This window comes from Leptodactylus fuscus, chromosome 8, assembly GCF_031893055.1.
Source record: "Leptodactylus fuscus isolate aLepFus1 chromosome 8, aLepFus1.hap2, whole genome shotgun sequence".
Lineage (NCBI taxonomy): Eukaryota > Metazoa > Chordata > Amphibia > Anura > Leptodactylidae > Leptodactylus > Leptodactylus fuscus.
Window position 1 is genome coordinate 88,921,596 of NC_134272.1, and position 6,760 is coordinate 88,928,355.

The following is a 6,760-nucleotide window of genomic DNA, read 5'->3' on the forward strand; positions in this document are numbered from 1 at the left end:
AAACCAACGGCAGAGACCTACAGAACACCAGAGCAGATCTGTGATAGAAACGCTGGAGAGTTTCAGGTCGTCCATCAAAGGAATGAATTTCAAAATCTTGGAACGGGAAAAATTGTAACTTATACAAGGTCGTTCATGTCTGCTGTCCGGATGTAACGTACAATCCATGGTACAGAGTCAGTCACTGAGCAATAAAACTGTAGTAACCCATATAAAGCTGCCCATATATACAAGAATATATACTATTATAGTGCCCCCTATATACAAGGCTATAACTACTATAATACTGCCCCCTATGTACAAGAATATAACTACTATAATACTACCTCCTATGTACAAGAATATAACTACTATAATACTGCTCCTATGTACAAGAATATAACTACTATAATACTACTCCTATGTACAAGAATATAACTACTATAATACTACTCCTATGTACAAGAATATAACTACTATAATACTACTCCTATGTACAAGAATATAACTACTATAATACTACTCCTATGTACAAGAATATAACTACTATAATGTTACTCCTATGTACAAGAATATAACTACTATAATACTACTCCTATATACAAGAATATAACTACTATAATACTGCTCCTATGTACAAGAATATAACTACTATAATACTGCTCCTATATACAAGAATATAACTACTATAATACTGCTCCTATATACAAGAATATAACTACTATAATACTACCTCCTATGTACAAGAATATAACTACTATAATACTGCTCCTATATACAAGAATATAACTACTATAATACTACTCCTATGTACAAGAATATAACTACTATAATACTACTCCTATGTACAAGAATATAACTACTATAATACTACCTCCTATGTGCAAGAATATAACTACTATAATACTGCTCCTATATACAAGAATATAACTACTATAATACTGCTCCTATGTACAAGAATATAACTACTATAATACTACTCCTATGTACAAGAATATAACTACTATAAACTACTCCTATGTACAAGAATATAACTACTATAATACTACTCCTATGTACAAGAATATAACTACTATAATACTACTCCTATGTACAAGAATATAACTACTATAATACTGCTCCTATGTACAAGAATATAACTACTATAATACTACTCCTATGTACAAGAATATAACTACTATAATACTACTCCTATGTACAAGAATATAACTACTATAATACTACTCCTATATACAAGAATATAACTACTATAATACTGCTCCTATGTACAAGAATATAACTACTATAATACTACTCCTATGTACAAGAATATAACTACTATAATACTACCTCCTATGTACAAGAATATAACTACTATAATACTACTCCTATGTACAAGAATATAACTACTATAATACTACTCCTATGTACAAGAATATAACTACTATAATACTACTCCTATGTACAAGAATATAACTACTATAATACTACTCCTATGTACAAGAATATAACTACTATAATACTACTCCTATGTACAAGAATATAACTACTATAATACTGCTCCTATGTACAAGAATATAACTACTATAATACTACCTCCTATGTACAAGAATATAACTACTATAATACTACCTCCTATGCACAAGAATATAACTACTATAATACTACTCCTATGTACAAGAATATAACTACTATAATACTACCTCCTATGTACAAGAATATAACTACTATAATACTACTCCTATGTACAAGAATATAACTACTATAATACTACTCCTATGTACAAGAATATAACTACTATAATACTACTCCTATGTACAAGAATATAACTACTATAATACTGCTCCTATGTACAAGAATATAACTACTATAATACTACCCCCTATGTACAAGAATATAACTACTATAATACTACCTCCTATGCACAAGAATATAACTACTATAATACTACTCCTATGTACAAGAATATAACTACTATAATACTACCTCCTATGTACAAGAATATAACTACTATAATACTACTCCTATGCACAAGAATATAACTACTATAATACTACTCCTATGTACAAGAATATAACTACTATAATACTACTCCTATGTACAAGAATATAACTACTATAATACTACTCCTATGTACAAGAATATAACTACTATAATACTACTCCTATGTACAAGAATATAACTACTATAATACTACTCCTATGTAAAAGAATATAACTACTATAATACTACTCCTATGTACAAGAATATAACTACTATAATACTACCTCCTATGTACAAGAATATAACTACTATAATACTACTCCTATGTACAAGAATATAACTACTATAATACTACTCCTATGTACAAGAATATAACTACTATAATACTACTCCTATGTACAAGAATATAACTACTATAATACTGCTCCTATGTACAAGAATATAACTACTATAATACTACCCCCTATGTACAAGAATATAACTACTATAATACTACCTCCTATGCACAAGAATATAACTACTATAATACTACTCCTATGTACAAGAATATAACTACTATAATACTACCTCCTATGTACAAGAATATAACTACTATAATACTACTCCTATGCACAAGAATATAACTACTATAATACTACTCCTATGTACAAGAATATAACTACTATAATACTACTCCTATGTACAAGAATATAACTACTATAATACTACTCCTATGTACAAGAATATAACTACTATAATACTACTCCTATGTACAAGAATATAACTACTATAATACTACTCCTATGTAAAAGAATATAACTACTATAATACTACTCCTATGTACAAGAATATAACTACTATAATACTGCTCCTATGTACAAGAATATAACTACTATAATACTACTCCTATGTACAAGAATATAACTACTATAATACTACTCCTATGTACAAGAATATAACTACTATAATACTACTCCTATGTAAAAGAATATAACTACTATAATACTACTCCTATGTACAAGAATATAACTACTATAATACTACCTCCTATGTACAAGAATATAACTACTATAATACTACTCCTATGTACAAGAATATAACTACTATAATACTACCTCCTATGTACAAGAATATAACTACTATAATACTACTCCTATGTACAAGAATATAACTACTATAATACTACTCCTATGTACAAGAATATAACTACTATAATACTACCTCCTATGTACAACAACATAACTACTATAATACTACTCCTATATACAACAATATAACTACTATAATACTACTCCTATGTACAAGAATATAACTACTATAATACTACTCCTATGTACAAGAATATAACTACTATAATACTGCTCCTATGTACAAGAATATAACTACTATAATCAGTGGCGTAACTAGGAATGGCGGGGCCCCGTGGCGAACTTTTGACATGGGGACCCCCCGACACCGAAGATCTCGACCGAGTCCCTCCTACGCATTCCTGCGCACTCTATTATGTTACATAGTGGCCCCTGCACACAGTATTATGTCCCATAGTGGCCCCTGCACACAGTATTATGTCCCATAGTGGCCCCTGCACACAGTATTATGTCCCATAGTGGCCCCTGCACACAGTATTATGCCCCATAGCGGCCCCTGCACACAGTATTATGTCCCATAGTGGCCCCTGCACACAGTATTATACCCAATAGTGGCCCCTGCACACAGTATTATGTCCCTTAGTGGCCCCTACAGGACTAAATACTGTCACGTCACCGCTGACCGCTATACCAGGACAAATTGTGGATAAAAAATCTGGTCATGTGCATTACAATTTAGTAACTCCATGTGCCTCATATTAATTGCAGTTAACCCCATCATCTCCCTCACATTAACCCCTGTGTGCCTCACCATAAGAGTTACTGATATGTGAGAGACATGGAGGTAATAATAAAGTATCTTCATTATTATTACCCCCATATGTCTCACATATCAGTAACTCTTATGGTGAGGCACACAGGGGTTAATGTGAGGGAGATGATGGGGTTAACTGCTATTAATATGAGGCACATGGAGTTACTAAAACACAAGTAATCACCCCATATGCCTGACATTAATAAGTAACCCCAGTACGTACCTGTGTAGCTTTAGTTTCACTTTCCTTCTTCCTTTCTTCCTCCAGTGCAGGATGGCAGGAGCTCGGCAGGGATAAGCCCCGCCTCCTCCTCTCATTGGTGGGCAGAGGACCGCAGAGAAAGGGAGGGGGGGGGGGAGAGAGGGGGAGCATCCTGAAGCGCTGACAGGAGCCAGACCTGCAGCTCCTGTGTCTCAGCCGTTGCTGCAGCTTCGGGGCCCCCTGTTGGTGGAAAGTATTCCACCAACAGGGGGCCCCGATCATTATACTCGGGGGGTCCGAAAAGACCTCCAAGAATAATTATAGCAGCGGTAGCAGCTGTCACCGGGCCCCTAATGTCCCGGGCCCTGTGGCAGCTGCTACCGCTGCTATGGTGGTAGTTACGCCACTGACTATAATACTGCTCCTATGTATAAGAATATAACTACTATAATACTGCTCCTATGTACAAGAATATAACTACTATAATACTGCTCCTATGTACAAGAATATAACTACTATAATACTACTCCTATGTACAAGAATATAACTACTATAATACTACTCCTATGTACAAGAATATAACTACTATAATACTGCTCCTATGTACAAGAATATAACTACTATAATACTACCTCCTATGTACAAGAATATAACTACTATAATACTACTCCTATGTACAAGAATATAACTACTATAATACTGCTCCTATGTACAAGAATATAACTACTATAATACTACTATGTACAAGAATATAACTACTATAATACTGCTCCTATATACAAGAATATAACTACTATAATACTGCTCCTATGTACAAGAATATATATAACTACTATAATACTACCTCCTATGTACAAGAATATAACTACTATAATACTACTCCTATGTACAAGAATATAACTACTATAATACTGCTCCTATGTACAAGAATATAACTACTATAATACTACTATGTACAAGAATATAACTACTATAATACTGCTCCTATATACAAGAATATAACTACTATAATACTGCTCCTATGTACAAGAATATAACTACTATAATACTGCTCCTGTGTACAAGAATATAACTACTATAATACTACTTCTATGTACAAGAATATAACTACTATAATACTGCTCCTATGTACAAGAATATAACTACTATAATACTACTCCTATGTACAAGAATATAACTACTATAATACTACTCCTATATACAAGAATATAACTACTATAATACTGCTCCTATGTACAAGAATATAACTACTATAATACTACTCCTATGTACAAGAATATAACTACTATAATACTGCTCCTATGTACAAGAATATAACTACTATAATACTACTCCTATGTACAAGAATATAACTACTATAATACTACTCCTATGTACAAGAATATAACTACTATAATGCTGCTCCTATGTACAAGAATATAACTACTATAATACTGCTCCTATGTACAAGAATATAACTACTATAATACTACTTCTATGTACAAGAATATAACTACTATAATACTGCTCCTATGTACAAGAATATAACTACTATAATACTACTCCTATGTACAAGAATATAACTACTATAATACTGCTCCTATGTACAAGAATATAACTACTATAATACTCCTCCTATGTACAAGAATATAACTATAATACTACTCCTATGTACAAGAATATAACTACTATAATACTGCCTCCTATGTACAAGAATATAACTACTATAATGCTGCTCCTATGTACAAGAATATAACTACTATAATACTACTTCTATGTACAAGAATATAACTACTATAATACTGCTCCTATGTACAAGAATATAACTACTATAATACTACTTCTATGTACAAGAATATAACTACTATAATACTGCTCCTATGTACAAGAATATAACTACTATAATACTACTCCTATGTACAAGAATATAACTACTATAATACTACTCCTATATACAAGAATATAACTACTATAATACTGCTCCTATGTACAAGAATATAACTACTATAATACTACTCCTATGTACAAGAATATAACTACTATAATACTACTCCTATGTAAAAGAATATAACTACTATAATACTACCTCCTATGTACAAGAATATAACTACTATAATGCTGCTCCTATATACAAGAATATAACTACTATAATACTACCTCCTATGTACAAGAATATAACTACTATAATACTACTCCTATGTACAAGAATATAACTACTATAATACTACTCCTATGTAAAAGAATATAACTACTATAATACTACTCCTATGTAAAAGAATATAACTACTATAATACTGCCTCCTATGTACAAGAATATAACTACTATAATACCACTCCTATGTTTAAGACTATCACTAGTATAATACTGCCCCCTATGGATAACGATACCATAAACCCTCAGCTATACTATCAGACAGGTGCACTTGTCCCTTCATTTGCCGGAGCTCTGGGCTCTCTGTAGCCGGTTGTGTATAATCTTCCTCCTCCGAGGCCTTGTGTTGCCCTTGAATATATTTGTATACGGTAATTGTGCACCTATATAGGACGCGCTCCACAAATAACCAAACCAATTTAGCCAGGCTTTCTTTATGATTAAAGTCGTCCACTCTCTTTATTAATTTTCTTTCCGGTCAGTGAACTCTGTCCAATTTCATTAGATTCTTATTTACGACTTGAAATCTAGAAATTTGACACGTTATATGTTGTGCGGGTTCTTTATGGTTTTTCTTGCATCTTATTACATGGAGGGAAATCAGT